The sequence below is a fragment of the Emydura macquarii genome, unplaced genomic scaffold (genome assembly GCF_026122565.2).
Source record: "Emydura macquarii macquarii isolate MOO-44397 ecotype Brisbane River unplaced genomic scaffold, CSIRO-AGI_Emac_v2 contig_3114, whole genome shotgun sequence".
NCBI classification, from domain to species: domain Eukaryota; kingdom Metazoa; phylum Chordata; order Testudines; family Chelidae; genus Emydura; species Emydura macquarii.
The window spans coordinates 3,808,521-3,826,099 of NW_027133251.1; the positions used below are offsets into that span (position 1 = coordinate 3,808,521).

General features: G+C 44.2%; 1 protein-coding gene and 1 long non-coding RNA gene across 4 annotated transcripts in view; both read right to left on the bottom strand.

The window, feature by feature from the left end:
- The window catches only part of LOC137141807 (CUGBP Elav-like family member 4), a 440,181-nt gene that overhangs the window by 383,116 nt on the left and 39,486 nt on the right, over positions 1–17,579 (bottom strand). Inside the window, exon 1 of one of the 3 annotated variants that reach the window (XR_010916744.1) lies at positions 11,563–11,671. The exons of the other annotated variants lie outside the window; for them this stretch is intronic. The gene's annotated coding sequence lies outside the window, so the exon portion shown is untranslated. Of the gene's footprint in view, positions 1–11,562; positions 11,672–17,579 lie in introns of those variants that run through there. 3 annotated transcript variants of the gene reach the window in all.
- LOC137141808 (uncharacterized) lies at positions 11,821–12,735 on the bottom strand. Its single transcript, XR_010916745.1, has 2 exons — positions 12,604–12,735; positions 11,821–12,059 (listed from the first exon to the last, which is right to left on the bottom strand). It is a non-coding gene; the product is annotated as an uncharacterized lncRNA (long non-coding RNA).

Genomic DNA, 17,579 nt, shown 5'->3' on the forward strand with positions numbered 1-17,579 from the left:
CCACCATTAAAAATAATTTCAAAAAACACCCCAAACTTCTTTTTAATCCATTCTGTCAGGTCATTCTTTACTGACAAGAATAGCAGGACCTATGATAACTACAAATCAAATGCAAAGGTACATTGTACTGTATGCCACAGGCATTCACATAGCACTGGCTGGAAAATGGTTTTGCCCTATCTTGAAAAATATAAATGAAAATGAAACACCAATCTTATTTTCAATTGTTGGGGTTTTTTCATATTTTCTGAGAAAACCCCAATTGTAATAGTTGAAAATAAAACACATGCATGAAAAAAAATTGTTTTCAATAAAAACCATTTTTTGGCTAGCTCAACATTCCTAGTCATATTTTTCATCAAAAATGGACAAGGACTATAGTTAGTTAGCTGGATACCACCCACATGCTTTACCTATAACTCCAAGTGCTTCCTGAAGAAAGGAATTTTAGACTCCAATGCTTTTTACTTCCAAAACATATACACTAATCCAATCACTGGTTATCATATTGTCTATTTAGCTTGTCTGCTTGATACATTGATGTCTAAGCTGCATTACCACTGAAATACATTTGGTGAAATCTCAGCCAGCATCACGTTACATAATGCATACTTGTTTGATACTGAAATACATGGCAAACAATCTGCCTCTATGTTAGTCAACAGGAGACTGTTTATTTTAGGCACTTGAAATAGAATATAGGCTAGGAGTACACCACCACAGCTGTCTCTTTTTGCTCAAGCAGCATTACAGTGACTTTTGGACTCAGAGACCATGTGTAAAATGCAATGTACTGCGATGACGGTTGATAACATCTGTATAGCAGCCTTCATCTTGAAAGAGCCTTCTTCTTCATGCCACTTTTCCTGGTGAGGGTTGCAGTGGCAGCATAGACAGTAGACCTCCCTTCCTTTGCAACAGGTTTCGGCTCCTCCTGGGGGATTCCCAGGCATTCCCAGACCAGCTGGGAGATATAATCCCTCCAGTGTGTCCTGGGTCGCTCTCAGGGCCTCTTCCCATTGGGACATGTCCAGAATAGTTCTAAAGGAAGCCCACTCGAGGACATCCTTATCAGGTGCCCAAACCACCGCAGCTGACTCCTCTCGATCCGTAGGAGTAGCGGCTCTACTCTGAGGCTCTCCGGAATAGCTAAGCCCCTCACCCTATCTGGGAGAGTCAGACCAGCCACCCTGCAGAGAAACCTCATGTCCACCACTTGTACCCACGATCTCATCCTTTCGCTCATTGCCCATAGTTCATGGCCCACAGGTGAGGATGGGGACGTAGATTGACCTGTAAACCGCGAACGTCGTCCGAAAACTTAGCTCCCGCTTCACCACCATGGATCTCAAAGATCCCAAAAGTAACAAAACTCATCTACAAATGGATGACCCACCTGCCACTGAATTGTGGACATGTGAGAGTTGACGCAGACCAACGGTACCCAGCAGAAAGTACTTTTGCCCAAGATCTGAAGAAGAATAGTCTTATCCCACGGACACAGCCAGGGGAATTTAGGTAGGCAGCATTTAAAGACATGCGATGGAATTCGGGGCGGACTAACCTTCTCATTTAGGAAACAAAGTGCCACGGGTTCTTTAGTGGCCATAGATTATTATTGCCTCAGTTTAAAATATCACCCAGAAAAGGGCTCTTCTAGTCGCAGAGCATTATGCTGTGATATTAGCTGAGTTCCGACAAAGAGGAAAAAGTGCTATCTTTCCAATCACCAACACCACGTCCCCTAGCATTCCTTACAAGTCTTTCATGCAGCCACTGACCGAACCCAAAGCTGCTTAGCTCCAACAAAGCGGCCTGGCTGCGAGGTAGTCAAAAACATCGGCACCTACTGTGTAGCTGCAGAATATACACATATTCTGCGTGTGCGTGTGAGTGCTCATAGCTCAGTCTCTTCCGGAGCACTGCTGGCAGCATGGATATTACCTCTAAGATAAATGAATAAGAGTTTAGGTCTTATTGGATTACAGTTTATTGAACTTTATAAATTCCAATTAACAGACCCCTGAGCAATAAGAGACCTGTAGTGTACTCTTCATTTTATAGTGCAATTATTACTGAGTTTATCCTCAGCTGAACAAGAGGTATTAACGGATAAAACATGGGAAAGAAGACACACTAATAGATAGAAGCAGATATTAGAGACAAGGAGATAAACAGATATAACTAGGACCGAACGTGCAAGGCAAGGCAGTTTGCCAGGCTTACTGGGTTCCTTCATCGCTTATATTACTAAGCAAGACAACAGGAAATGGATGAGAGACAAGTATGCACGTGGACAGCTGCTCTAGATATGTTAGCAAGGAGGGGGAAGACAGATAAGATTCATAAATGGAATAGGATTTTTGGTCATTTTCACAGCTACTCTAAAGACATGGGCAGAAGATAAAGAAATCTCCTGATTCAATGTTTTGCTATTATGTGGAGAGATCCAGGAAAGCTTTTGTATTCTTACCAGAATGAAAAATGTTCAAGGTGTTGAGCCATCAGCTTATGTATGTAAATAAGATGGAAGGTGATTCCTCCCCCTCCCCATCATCTAAGCCACCAAAACAACATCCGCACCAATTTGGCTCTGTTAAAAGTTCCAGTGAAGGGAGATTGATGAATCAGTGCCTGTAGAGTTCTTTCACTACCTCCACTACCCCCCATTTTTTGATTTATTGAGCCTGTTCTGACTTTGTCTTTTTCATAGATAAGAAGACTATGCATGTATATAAACTCCAGCAGTAACTAACTACACTGAACCAGTTTTCATGATTTCATTGCTAAAAGTCAGGGCTCTCCCGACACCGACTTTCATTTGTTACATATTTATAAGAGCTCCCCTGCCTGTCTATACCTGGTATTATAAAGTGCTCTCATGCAGTGTTTAGGCAACATCAGTTGCCATGAATGGTAATGAGAAGACATTTGTGATGTCTTCCGTGATGCCTGACTACTACACTGTTCTGCACTGGTGTTAGCGGCATGATGTTAGTGGCATGAGGGAGGCTTCCAATTGAGATCAGAACCCCACTAGGTGCTAGGTGCCGTACAAACACAGAGAGAATCTCTACCTCCAAGATCTTACCATCTATATGAACAATACAAAGGGTGGGAGGTAAAATAGAGGCAACAAGAGGTGAAGTGACTCATCCAAGGGTCATCAAGGAGGTTAGTGTCAGAGCTGGCATCAATGTAGGAATTATTTTTGTTATAACAGCTAGGGGGTTCAACCAACTCCAGGATCCCATTATACTGAGTGCTGTATGAACTCCTATTTAAAGACAGTCCCTGTCCCAAACAGCTTACAGTCTAAATAGACAGGGCAGACCACAGGTGACAGAAAGGGAGTATCATTAACCCCATTGTCCAGATGAGACACCGAGAATGATTAAGTGACTCATCTGAAGTTGCACAGAAAGACTGTAGTAGAGCTGAAAACTGCACCCAGATCTCCTAAATCACAGCCCAGTATTTAATCCACAAGACCATCCATCCTGGTCAGACCCTGAACTCCACTGTAATAGCTGAAGTTAACTACGATAGAGAGTAGAGTCAGAAAAGAACCAGGAGAACCATCTAGGGCCTGATTTCCCATTGCCTTGCATCTTGTGTCATTGTTTACACTCGTGGAGAGCCAGTGTAAAAGGCTGATTTGGTTGCTCTTTGCATAGATGGAAAGGACTGTCCAAGAATCAAGGCAATGGGGGAATGAAGCCCTTAGTTTCTTGCCTTGGTCAGTGTGGTGTTCCCTACCGAACATGCTCCGGCCCTTGGCCCAGTTCTGTTATAAACGAGCCATGCTACACGACTTCCATCACTCCTGCTGGGGTTCTTATTCCACAGCCTAATAGATCTCAAGATCAGGAACCTTTCCTTGATCCCAATACTCAGTTTTCCAGTGCTCATTTGCATCCTGCTACACTCAGTCACATCAATCACCGGCTACTCTAGACAAATCCCCTCTTCCTTGGTATGTACACCCCCTCGAGTACATGGAGGTTGCTACACCCACCTCCATGATGCTATTAAACAGCAAGTGGAATTGAAATGGTTCTGCTACAGCATTTGCTGTTGATAAAATGCAATCTGCTTATGCAAACACTGCCATGACAACGTGCACTCCCCAGTGAAGTCAGACTCCCGTTCCAGGATAGGGTGGGAACAGTGTCACTTAAGAACAAAAAGTTCTCAGACGCAAAGCTCAGCAACGGTTCAGCTCTGGCAGAAGTTAACATTTGAAGAAGCGTATCAAAGCAGCAATGGACTTCCCTACTTCCCCACACCTGTTTCCAACCCCCACCCCCTGTAATAGATCATACAGAATGGATTACATTAATTTTCTATAAACTATATCAACTTGAGTGACATGTCCTTAAGGATCGGGTGATTGATATTCACAATGAAGTCTTATAATCTAAAATCATATTAATATTAAAGATTTTCTGTCCTTTATGTGCATCATTAAATTCTGAGTATAAGGTGAAATTGACAACATACATTTTGACAGCTTATCTATAATAAATATGCAAATCTTGATACTGGCATGTCATCACAGACTTTGCCGCTCCTTGAAATATCAGAGAGATCCTGTCTTTATATGACATTTACAATGAAAGATCAGATAGAAAGCATTTTGTGTGACAGATTTTCATTGGTTTAGGCTTTAGATGCCATGATATTGGCTTCATATCCCACAAGCCCCTCCCCCCCATTTTCTTTTTCTCCCTACTCCCCACCCACCTCCGCCTTCTCTTCCTGGCAGGAAATTAACATTAGAAATATTTACAAAAGGCACATCCCTCAGCAGGTGTAAATTGGCATGCCATGGCTGGCTTCAATGAAGCTGTATTGATATACACCATCAGAGGATGCAGCCTGTAGAATTGACGAACACTTTTCCCTTTGATAATCTTTAACTAATCAAGCTCAGACTCCGGCATGTGGATTTTGCCAGGTAATCAATCCCAAAATTTGTCTCAGTGTTCCCTCACCTCAACCATGTTGACTGTTGGGGACATCCGCACACATGACAAAGCTAGAAGTTTTTCAGACAAAACACTGTTTTTCATCCAAAAAAAAAAAAAAAAAATACAGATTCGGGTCCACGGAAGCATTTAGTAAATTTGTGTCAAATTCGCCAAATCCTTTTGGCCAGAAAAAAAAAATCTGAAAAAGTCCAAACCTTTCATTTTGACATTTCCAAAGTGAAACATTTCGCTTTTCTATTCAAAATGCCTTTTTCTTTCAATCTGTACCTTGATTTTTAAATAAGGTGAAAATAAACAAAAAATATTCCGTTTCTGAGCAAAAGAAACATTTTGTGCATTTTGTTGACTTATTTATTTTGCCAAAACAATTAAAAAAAAAAAATTACACTTTGGACTGACCCAAAACGATTCCCTCCCCCCCAATTTTTGGGTTAGCTATCAAACGGGAAAATTGGTTATTCATAGACCTCTAATGACAAGAGGAAGGAGCAAGTGGGTGGGAATGGTTTGTATTTAGCTGTGTGCATATATAGACCTAAACCACATGGGAGACAGTGTGGTTAAGGGTGTGTCTACACAGTGAGTGGCAGGAAGTCTCAGAGCCCGGATTGGCAGACTCAGGACCACAGGGATTGTGCTACAGCACTAAAAATAGCTGTGTAGACATTGTAGCCTGGACCGGAGCTCAGACTCGGAAGCTGAGAAACGGTGGTGGGCTTCAGAACCCAAGCCTGAATGTCTACACTGCGTTTTTTAGCACCGTGGCACGAGCCCGTGAGCCTGAGCTCTGAGATTCTCTGCCATGGGCTGCCACTCACTGTGTAGAGGAACCCTACATGGCTCGGGCACTGGACTCAGAGTCAGAAGACCTGCGCTCTATTGTCAGCTCTGCCACTGTCCCACTGCGGGACCTCCAGCATGTCCCTTCACCTCTCTGTCACTTACTATTCTTTCTCTGCCATCTCTTCAGGGAACCCCAGGCATGAATTTAATTTAAACAACAACTAACCATACGCCTTACACTACCTCAGACAAATGACTTGTATAATCCTACAGAGACTTATGCACCAGATTACTCGCCTGCACAGTGATTAACACACAGTCTTTGCAGGACCAGGGCCTTGACAATACAAGTTTTATGGGGCAGGGACTGTCTGTACATATTCGTACAGCACTTAGCACATTATAGATACTTCTGGTACATAAAATGATACAGTTGGGCAAAGAGACTGACAAGTTCCATGATTTGCTCTTCAAGTCCCTGGCTGAGACAGCTACAGAACTGAGGACCTCATGACCCTATAGAAGTCAGTATCCCCATTCTTCGTCTTTGTAGCTCACATTGCGAATTAGCATATTTCTCTGGCTAAATTGTATTTTTGAGGAAGCATGGAAAAGCTCATATGACCACTGCTTTTGCTGCCTGCTTGTTGGGTAGCCAGTGAATTTCAATGTATGATGATTTCTTATTTGGATTCCAGTAGCATCTACAGGCTGCAATTGATAATCAAGGCTCCACTGTGCTGGGTGCTGTACAAACGCTTAAGGAGAAACCATCCCTGCCCCCAGAAGCTTGCCTTCGAAATAGACAAGACAGACAAAGGATGGGAGAAGAAACAGAAGCAGAGAGACGGAGTGATGTGCCGCAGATCAATGGCAGAACTGGGAATAGAAAGCAGAGATCTTTCCTCAGTCCAGCCCCCAACCCCTGAATCAAACTGCCTCTTAATTGGTGCTTTACAAAAGCACTGAATGCACAAGTCAGCGATTTATCTGCAAAAAAACAAACAAAAAACCAGTCCCGCCCATCCCTTCTCCCCATCGCACATCTTTAAGTTAAAGAAACATCATAGTGAATTGCCATTACATAAAGCTGTACAGGAGGTTTGCCTCCAATCCATGCACTGGGGACTGAGTGGAAATTACCTCGCAGATGGGGTGGGGTCAGAGCCGCATGTGGCTGAACAGGAAATAGTCACCATCTATTTTTTTTTTCCTATGCCCAGAATCCCAGTTCGGGTGGGGATTAGACAATACAAAACTTACACCTGGCTCTGCCATCAGGGCTGACGGAAGGAGCAATTGAGAAGGCGGCACTGGCTTTCCTTCCAAATTAATTCTTGCATCTTTTTGACGGCGGATGTGGAAGGTTGAAAGAAAAAAGAAGAGCCCTTTTCAATGAGGACGTAATTCCTGGGGAACTGACCCCGAGGCTATCAAATGAATTGGTATCCAGGCCCATTATGGGCATTGATTCCTGACAAGGCTGAGGGGTAGGCAAAAGAGAGGTGGAAGGGCAACAGTGCTGATATCTCCTCACCACAGCCCAAAGGCGTCCTCAATCAGGCAACCTTCATCCCCCTCTCGCTATGGGACTATATGGCCAGCCTCCTCAAATGGGGGGGGCCGAGGCTGAAAATCAGGAAGGTACACCCCTATGTCTAGAGTAGCACAAGTCCCACTGTCCAGATGACTTCAGCCTGGACTGAAGTTCCTTTCTGGGAGCACCCCCGTTTAGAAAAGCATGTCCTGTTATTAGTAGTGCATGTAGCATTCATAGGATGGTAGCAGCCAGGTGATCCAAACAAGACTGGAGTCCCTCGATGTTAGGTGCTGTATAAACACTTATTAAAGGGACTGCCTCTGCTCCAAAGAGCTGCTAATCTAAATCAGCAAGGCAGACAAAAGGGCGGGAAGGAAGGAAGCATGATTAGCCCCGTTACAGCTGGGGAACGGAGACACAGAGCCACTCAGTGATTCGCCGAGGAGGCTTGGGTTAGAGCTGCAAACTGAATGCAGATCCCCTGCCTTCACCACGAGACCAGGCTTCCTCTTCTGCACCTGCATCCACTTGCTTTCTGCAGGGTCTCTCAATGCTTCTCCTAACGGAAAGTCCCTCCCTCTTCAACCCACTTCTTCATCTCTCTCCACCCACAAACTTTGGGCCCACTCCACTGCATTGTTTTAAAGGGACATTGGACACTTAAAACTGTGACAAATGAAGATTACAGAGCAGGGGAACAGCTAAGCAAACCGAAGTCTGTACAGGTGGCTGTACACCGTTACTGCCATTTCTTTCCATGCCTCACGCAATGGGGCCCGGATTCTGCATGCTGACCTCCTGAGACACAATAGCAAATAATCATCTCCCAAGGTGTACATCTCATTACAGGCAAAGGCCCATATCTACTGGGAGGAGCAATGTTGACCTCTCCCGTTGTATGGCAGAAGGGGGACACACAGCTCGAGTGATCCCTGGCATGAAGGGTGCCGTGGGATGCAGGATCCTCTGGCTGTGGGTGTTAGGAAAAGCCCCAAATTAAGACGCTGCCATTGCTCTAGGGATTGATGCCCTCATAACACCAAGACATGCCGTGCATGGTGCATGCTGCCTGCCTGCTAGCCAGAGGAGAGAGAAAAGGCGCCTTCTTCCCGCCCAGTGAGCACCCAGCCCTTGTGTTGCATTCATCTCTGACTAAGCCTCCCCCTGCTTTTTTTTTTGTTAGTTGTGTTGACTTGACACGCTTTAATCCCTGAGTCAGCTCCTATTTCTTGTTACGCCAAAGGTAAATTACACCGAGCGGCCCTGGCCGCGCTAAGCCTGCAGCATTTTGAACGCAAAGGACTGGCTAAAAATACCCAGGCGCGCGAGCGCCCTTCGCAAGACGAGAGAGAACCATGACATGGCACTCGGGGCGCGGGGAGCAGAGCGTGGGGCACCTGACTACAGCCAAAGAGCGGAGGGGGGTCTCTTCCCACCACTCAGCGGGCTAGCAGGGTGTGGGTGGGGATACCTGAGAACAGGAGGGGAGAGATGTGGAAGAACAAGAGGTGGTGGGGGCGTCCCTGTCCTTGATCCTGTTGGTGTGACTGCTTCTCCATCCCTCACCCTGGGCACCACATTCCCACGCTCCCACGCACACTATCTCGCGCTCAATCTCGCACACACGCACCAGGCACCAGTGACACAACCACTCTCGCCTGCCCACACCAGGGGCCACACTGCGGTGCGCGCTCTCTCTCTCACACCCGCACGTGGCACCACACTCACACGCTGTCGCTCTCACCCTTGGTCCCACACTCACGCACGCTCTCGCAGCCCACCGGGTACAATCCTCTCCCTGACATGCCCTCGATCTGCAGCACGGACTGCATGTCTCGAGCTGGGCATGATGCTCCCGGTCCGTCCCAGTGTATCGCCCTCTCTCCCACACACACTATGTATGATGCGCCGTTTCTCTCTCAGTCTACGCACCATCCTCTCCATCTCTCTGACACACTGTCTGTTTGTCGGTCCCCCCCCCCCCTCCGCTTGTATCCTTCTCTCTCCCCCTCCGCTTGTAAGAGCCCATCTGCCAGCCAGGAAGATGGCTTTTCATTCATCCACATTATCAACAAAGTGCAGCCTGATTATCTGGATCTGAGCAGCGCTGTCAGCTCTTGAGAAATGAAACAATAGCAAATATCTGGTGAATTTCATGGTTATCAACACTCCTAATCATGCAGATGAACTGGGAAGAAAAGCAAAAAGCATTCATTTACTTTGGTCTAATGACTCCTTAACATCTTTGCTTCCTAGTCTTGAGTTCCCTTGGATTTCTTCCTATATATATAAGTAGTGGTTAACTATTTTTTTAATACAAGCATACACCCCCACTCCAAAGGGTTGGAGGATTTGATTTTGCTTCCTGGAGCAAACGGCTGGGTTCCCCTCCCACCCCCAAGTGGGTGTCATTATGTAAGCATGTTTCTGGCCAGCCGGCAGGGTTGCATAACAAAGCATGTTAACCCAGCGATACGGAGTGCTTACATTTTTTATCATGATCTATTGCCTTGCTAGCATGCCGGGCCACTTCCAATAACACGGGGCACTCGAAAAATTAGCGCTCTGGCCTAGAACCCATGATGGAATATTGTTTGGATTTCTGGTGACTCTGCAAGTAATCCTAGGGTCCCCATCTGTTTGCTTTCTTTGAATCAGGACTGTCAGGGGGTGAACAAGGGAGACAGATGTGTGTGAGATTTTCCCTTGGTATTGATTGTTTAGGCTGCTCCATTAATTGGATGGATCCACCCAACCCTGCCTTCCACATACAATCTGCAATCTGGGCCCACTCCTGTAAAGGGCTGAGCACCCCACCCCTGGATCCCCTTCAGCTGCAGAAAGAGAGGATAGTCCCAAGATGCTGCTCAGCACTTTACCTAATTGGGTCCTTTCTGTGGCCCTGATTCTGTGAAGGCTAGGCAGGGTCCTTTCGCCTGGAACCATCTATTCATTTTCGATCCCTACTGCCACCAAGGCATTTTAAAAATAGAAATAAATGTATCACCACGGTTTATGTAGGGCCTACAAAAACAAATTGGGACTTTATAGATCATACTGAAGCCCAAGGGCAGCCATAATGATCTGCACTCTTGCCACTGCTAACCAAACTAGTCATTACAGGGAACTTGAGTTAGCTAGCCACCTAAGGCCCAGATCCTGCAAACACTTAACATTCAGCACTGGAGTAGCCCCATCAACATCAACTGGCTACCTCATGTGCTTAAAGTTAAAAACTTGTTTAAGTGTTTATAGGATCAAGGCCAATTTCCCAGGGTAGTGATCATGATGCTGCTAAATAAATGCAAGGAAATAAATAGAGCAGAGACAAGTTGGTCTGCATATCCAAAGAATCACAGACAAGGAAAACCAGCTCCATATAGCTTCAAAAGGGGAAAGAAATGGCAGTTTCTATGAAGGGGTTAGCAGCAAGGAGAGTGCAATAAATTAAATAAGCCTGTCATAAATACTCATTAATTGCCATTAAAAAACTCAGAATTTTTGAAGCAAAGATGCAGCCATTAATCAGAACAGCTCAGAAACGTCAATCAATATTTACTATTTTGTTTGCATATCTGATCTATCTACCTATCAAACTCTGATGCTCTGTTCTTTCCAGTGGGGCTTATTACCATCCTACAGTGAAAGAACAGTGCTCAAGCAGTGTAGGGCAGAAAGGAATAGATAGAGCAAATACTTATGCAGATACCTAGGGCCCCAGTGCTGTAGACGTTTGCACATGTAAGTAGTCCTATTTTATTATTTGGATCAAAATCGCTCCCCAATTGAGTTCAGGGCCCCGTTGTTCTAGGAGCTGTACAAAAATGTATTAAGAGCCAGTCCCTGATCTGAAGCACCTACAAACTACAGTGAAGTCCTGTAAGTGTTTGCAGGATCAGGGTTCAATGTATTCTAACACCTTATTAACAAGCATCGTATCCTGTTGTCAGAGAACAGGACATCAGTATTTTAAAAAATGATCCTATTCGCTTGAAGTGAATCTGGGGGGCTGGTGAAGCTTTAAGAAATTCTCTTCAGCTGCTTTTGAGTCATGGAAGAGAAACAAAATTTTTAAGCTTTAAAGACGAAGAAAGACACGCAGTTTGTACCCAGATCCACAGAGGTATTTAGGTTCCTATGTTCCACTGATTTCAGTGTACCTTTGTAGATCTGGGCATGGCTTCCTTTGAGCACATTCAATCTACTTCAGGGATAAGAAACATTACAAGAGATATGATTACTCACCAGCTAGGAGAGAGAGAGCTGCAGGAAACAACTACCATTTGCAAACTGGCCCCCTTAGGGCTGCAGCCAGCATGCTGTGCCAAATTTAAAGGGCTATCTCCTTCCCCCCCCTCCCAGAAAAGCATGCTGGGAAAAGGGTCATATAAAGAGGCAGCTGTAGTGGGATAAAATTTAGTAGAAACTAAGTATTAGCAGAGGAAGGTGTTTGTTATCTGTTGTGCCTAGCCTATGCTTGTCAGATATAGCTGAATGAAAGTGCTGTCCTGGACTGGGCATTTGTTTTCTATGAATACAATTCTTTGCCAAGAGTTTTTTGGGGGAGTTAAATATAAACAATTCATAAGCAAGTAGAAATCTGCCTCTGAGCATGCTTAGTGGGCACCAGCTAAGGTTCTTGAAAGAATCTAATAATGCCTCCTCCTATGCATGATGTCAGCAAAGTGGGTGTGAGAACTTCACATTCTCCTTACAGAGCCTTCTTGGACAGCTGGGATGATCTGTGTGAAGAAGATTGTAAATGTCTTATGGAAATACAAAGAGCTGCTTTGATGTTAGTAAAGGCAGAAAACCTAGTCCAAAGATCCCCTGCACACATCCTGATGGGTGCCTCTCTATTCCTCTGCATTTCACAGGTTTATAAAAACGCTACAGATTGTAAAGGTCAATAAGGAAAAGTATCTTTCCACTATGTACATACAGTTGTTGCAGTGTAAACTAGCATGTTTCTCCCCCATTAGCCCAGCCTTTCAGAAGGTTGCTGCTAGCCAAACAGCCAGAGGGAAGGGATATGTTTATTCCTCCTTTGGCTCATTCATCTCAATGAAATGGAAACTTTGAAGCCTACGTAGCCTTTAAGTGGACTAATTTTATTAAGCAGAGGCAATTTGGCCCAGATGGTCAAAAGTATTTAGGCTCCTAACTTCAACTGAAATAAGTGGAAATTACAAACCTAAATACCTTTGAGTATCTGAGCCTTTCTCCTTTTCTTAGAGGAAAAAATCAAGGAAATGAAATTCAATACAGTTATGAATTTAAACTCACCAAAGTCAGGGAGTGATAAAACTATTGTTTTCATGGTAAGCATTAACTTTCTTTTAGTGTACTTTCTTTAGTCCGTGTTAAAACAGACACTTAATGGTCTGTCTAGTTGATAAAATATACTATATGTGTCAGATCTTCAACTGCTATGAATCAGTGCAGCTCTATTGACGACAATGAAGTGACACTAATTTACACCATTTGAGTAGCTAGCTTTATAAATGAGAAGTAGGGAAACCGAGCCTAATTCCTGCACTAAGCTCCTACATCCAGGTGAAGCCACTTCAGCTTCTGGGGGAGGCTCTGTGTAGTTGCAGGGGTCTGCTTTCAAAGAGCTCATTGCATGACCAGGTCCTTAATTAGTTTGAAAAACATATTACTTTCTAAATTCCCAAAGCATGTGCAATTAAATCTGCACTGTTACCCCTGCCCCACTGTACTTCTTCCAGTTAATTCTGATACATGTAAAAACAATATTTATAAAAAACTTTCTGCTCTTCTGATTTCTCTGTAACTCTGGGTGAGGCTGGTGTTTCTTTCAATGAAAGCTGCAATTTTCCTGGTACATTCCAGCAAGTGAAATGAAGTTAATCAATTATTTAAAAAAAAAATGGCCCCACTCCTTGGTTGCATCTGTGTGGTAGTTGGCATACGTGGAGTGCAGGGAGATTGCACCTGCATGCAATCCTCACTCCCGGGCCTGGGATATCCAGGTACCATGGCAGTGCTCCGTCAGCTGCCCACAGCCCAAAGAGACTTCTAGAAGAGGTGGGGGGTGCCTCGACCATACCTCGTTTTAGCTGGCCATGCTTCCTGGTCAGTTGCTGGGATTGGATGCACAGTCACTTTATATGTCCACCTCAGGATGGACCTACATGGCAGCTTTCGGGTATTTGGGGCCAGTAGAGGGCCACAAAGCAGACTTGTTATGGAGAGAACTAGGCCAACTGTGACTTACCTTTCAGCCACGCTCAATGTCTCTTGCCTGTCTCAAACGTTTAGATCCTGAGCTGCATTCCCTGTGCTCCATATTCGAAACTGCATGCCTGTGCCTGTGGCCAATGCCTGCCCAACGGCATGCCTAACTGGTGAGTCCGGTTACGTGACTGCGCACCCACATGAGGTATTTGAGCACGGAACTGGCCTGTGGTGCATCAAAGAATCACATGTGCACAATCGTGACAACTGTGTGTGCATTTTTGCACGAGCAGCCAACCATTCATATGTTTGAAAACTAGATCCAAACCCGCACTGCCACTCTATTAAGACAGGGGGAATCCTCTTTGCTATTCATTCGTTCTTCGGTCTCAGCCAGTTTTTTGTCGTGTTTTTTTAAATAGCGCCTCACTCCTTTTTGCCATGCTTGGAATAACTCTGAGGCCAACCTAGAAGTTTTCCTTTCAAAGAGACAGCATTCTCTCTTTCTGTCAAAGAAAGCACATGCTGTGTGTTTCCATGCCCTTGCACAATGTATTTCTAACGTAGCTTTAACAAGAAACCCTAGAGGAAGAGACTTTAAAATATAAATGCATTTTTGTATTCTTTTTGTGTATGTGTACATGAGCATGCAGGGTGGCTGATTAGGAATCACAGGAAGAGCTGAGGGGCAGCAGCTGACTTGCTGACGTGGATGTGCTTAGCATGGAGGGATGGCTCTTTGGAACAATCTGGGTAACTTCATACACCACTGAGCACATGTGACTGATTTGACCAGACAACTACTACAGATCCCAAAATAAACAATGTGCACCAAATAGAAATCCAACCAGTGTTTCGGGCATTCTGCATTGGCAAGGGAGACAAGCTACGGCTTTGCTGTCTCTAATGTCTTGATTCTGAAATCAGGGCTTTGCGCCAAACAACCGTTTGAATTCATTTTGCTTCTATTTGTGTAAGGAAATGTCTTTTCTTTTCCATCTCATTGCAAATTCAACCCAGCAGTGAATTGTCATATTTTTGTCTTTCCAATGTATGTTAGAGAGGAATGTGGTTAGGAACCTAGGACTTCAGAGCAGAGCTGTTTAAAAAACTGATTTTTTTCAGTTCACTGATTAAACAAAACAAAAAAAAAAAGAGGAAAAAAATGTTTTGGGTCAAATTTCCATTGAACCAAAATGGTTGAAAAAAACGTTGAAAGTCAAATGAAATGTTTTTGGTTTTGAGTTTTAAACTTTTAAAAAGAAAAAAGAAAATTGAAGCCAAATTCAAAACGAAAAGTTATTTCAAGTCAAAATGTTTCATTTTGAAGATATTGAAAAACAATCTTTGTTTAATGTATTTGTGTTGGTGTTTTGGCTGAAACAATTCAGCAAATTCAACATGAATTCATTAAATGTTTCAGTCGACCCTATTCTGTTTGTCCCCCCGTATTTCACCCAGCTCTGCTTGAGAGACCTGGATTGAATTCTGTGTTCTGCCACAGACTTCCTGTGTGACTGTTGTCAAGACCCTTAGCCTCTGTTGGGCTCAGTTCTCCAGGTGCCCAACCTCACAGAGGTTCTGTGACGATTAATATGTTGAAGACTGTGAGGTATTCAGATACTACAGTGCTGGGGCCTGTCTTTGTTTACCTGATGGCACAATCCATGGCTTAGGGGGAGGTCACCAGACTGGCACGCAGCAGCCCTCAGCTTAATTCCCTACTCAGCTGCTGACCACAGCAAAATGATTTAATCTCTTTTCCCTTCCAGCTCTGTCTTGGTTTAGACTGTGAGCTCTTTGGAGACTCTCTCAGTATGTGTTTGTATAGCACTTTGCACAACAAGGTCCCACTCTCAGAGGGAGTCTCAAGGCGCTACCATTATAAGAATGATAAATAAATCCACCTCACTGGGGGCAAAATTGTGACTTGCTCAGGGAAAATCTCTCTGTCAATGCTTCTCTAGCGTAATGTCACTGTTATCGTAGGGACTTAGAATGTCTACCCAGACAGGGGTAACCACTCTTCCAAGTCATACACAATTGGTGACAGAACTGAAGATCATTTAACTTCCCGTGAATTCATAGAGATGTGAGTATTCACTGCCCGGTTATGAGATTTTTATTTTCACATCTGATTGTGGATGGAATTAATAGATTCCAAGGCCCGAATGGATGATTGTGATCATCTAGTTTGATCTTCTGTATGACACTCGCCATAGAACATAACCCAAAATAATTCCCAGAGCAGATCTTTTAGGAAAACATCCGATCTTGATTTAAAAATTGGCAGCGATGGAAAATCCACCGTGATCTTTGGTAAATTGTTTCAGTGGTTAATTAACCCTCTCTGTCAAAAATGTACCCCTTATTTCCTGTCTGAATTTGTCTAGCTTTAACTTCCAGCCATTGGATTATGTTTAGGGTGACCAGACAGCCCATTTTTATGAGACAGCCCCGTATTTAATCCCTCCAGCAGGTGTTCCAACTTCTTCTTAAAAATTGGTAAATTGTCCTATATTTCCTGCCTCCTGATCATTACTGGGTTTAAAATGGCCAATTCTGCATGCCCCCCACCACAGCCCCTGGCCATCTCTGTGTGCACTTTCCCACCCCCACACAAATGAGTAATTTTACCAGGTGTCCCATATTCAGCGTAGGGAAATTCAGTCAACCTATTTCTCTGCTAGACTGAAGAGCCCATTATTCAATTGTTCCCCATGCGGAACCGCATAACCTGTAATCAAGTCACCCCTCTGTAAAGGCTAAGAATAATATTGTGCTCTTACACTACTCTTTTTATCAGTAAATCTCATCATGCGCCATACCGTAGGGCCTAGATCCTCAAAGGTATTTATGTTCCTAACTTCAATTTAAATCAATAGATCTTAAGTGCCTAAGTCATTTTGTGGATCTAGGCCTAGATCTCAATGCCCTTTATAAGGAGGTCAGTATCATTCCCATTTCACAGATAGGGAAACTTGAGAGCGTGTGAATGTACTTGCCAAGACCACACTACAGACCAGTGACAAGAATAGAACCCAGCTCTCCTGGGTTCTAGCCCAGTGCTCTATTCACTAGCTGACACTACCTCCCCTACACAGCATCTATTTTCAGGGACTTAAGTGGTACGTAGAACTTAAATTGCCCATCTGAATTGGGGTGACTTTCACCATCTCTGTTCTGTTACCTTCCTCACTCCCTCTACGTGGAGACATTTTTGGTGATGCCAGACAATTCTGTTTAGATAATAATCTAAAAGTTCAAGGCCAAACCTACTGATTCTGGAAATTCTGAATGGGAATCTCCTCGTAGTTCCTGTTTGCTGTCAGGATGGCAATGCCAGGAGGCCAGTTTTCCTTGTAGCATTTTGACACCATTGCTTCCAATTTCAGAGCTGAGAAATACAGGGTCAGCACAACCGTAACAAACCAGGAGGGCAGAGCATAGCCGGGCATTGTAAGCAACCAGAGCCTGAGACAGATGGTATTTAGCTTTAACTCTGGGAGACCTTTTTGATTGGGTTTTGCAAAACCCAAACCAGGGTGTTTTCAACCCCAGCTCTTTTCTCTCTGAACCACTCAAGTTCAGAGGAAATGGGGAAAAAGTTTTCTGGGTTTGGTCCATCTCTACTTCTGAATCTCGAGCAACGTTTGACAATAAGAATATTATTTATGTTGCAGCAGTGCTCTCTCCCCCATACAGCTTCAAGTCTAAATAGGCAAGAGGTGAGAGGGGAAACTGAGGCACAAAGAGGTGTTGAGACTTGTCCAACATCACTGAGCAAGCCAGTAGGGGTAGGGACAGAAGTCGCCTCTCTTCATGCACAGTCCAGTGCTCATATCACAAGACCATGCAGCCCCTGTGTCTGTGCAACATCGGAGAGCATTCGACCTTTGATGCACTGTATTTCCTGACAACAATCAGAAACAGCATGTCCTTCAGGGGAGGGGAGGGGAGGTCTAGAAAGACTTACATGAAAAGGGTTTACATAATTGCCCTCTGGCGTTACCTATCCATAGAGCTGTGTGAATAACCAATTTTTTGTTTTGGTGGTTGAC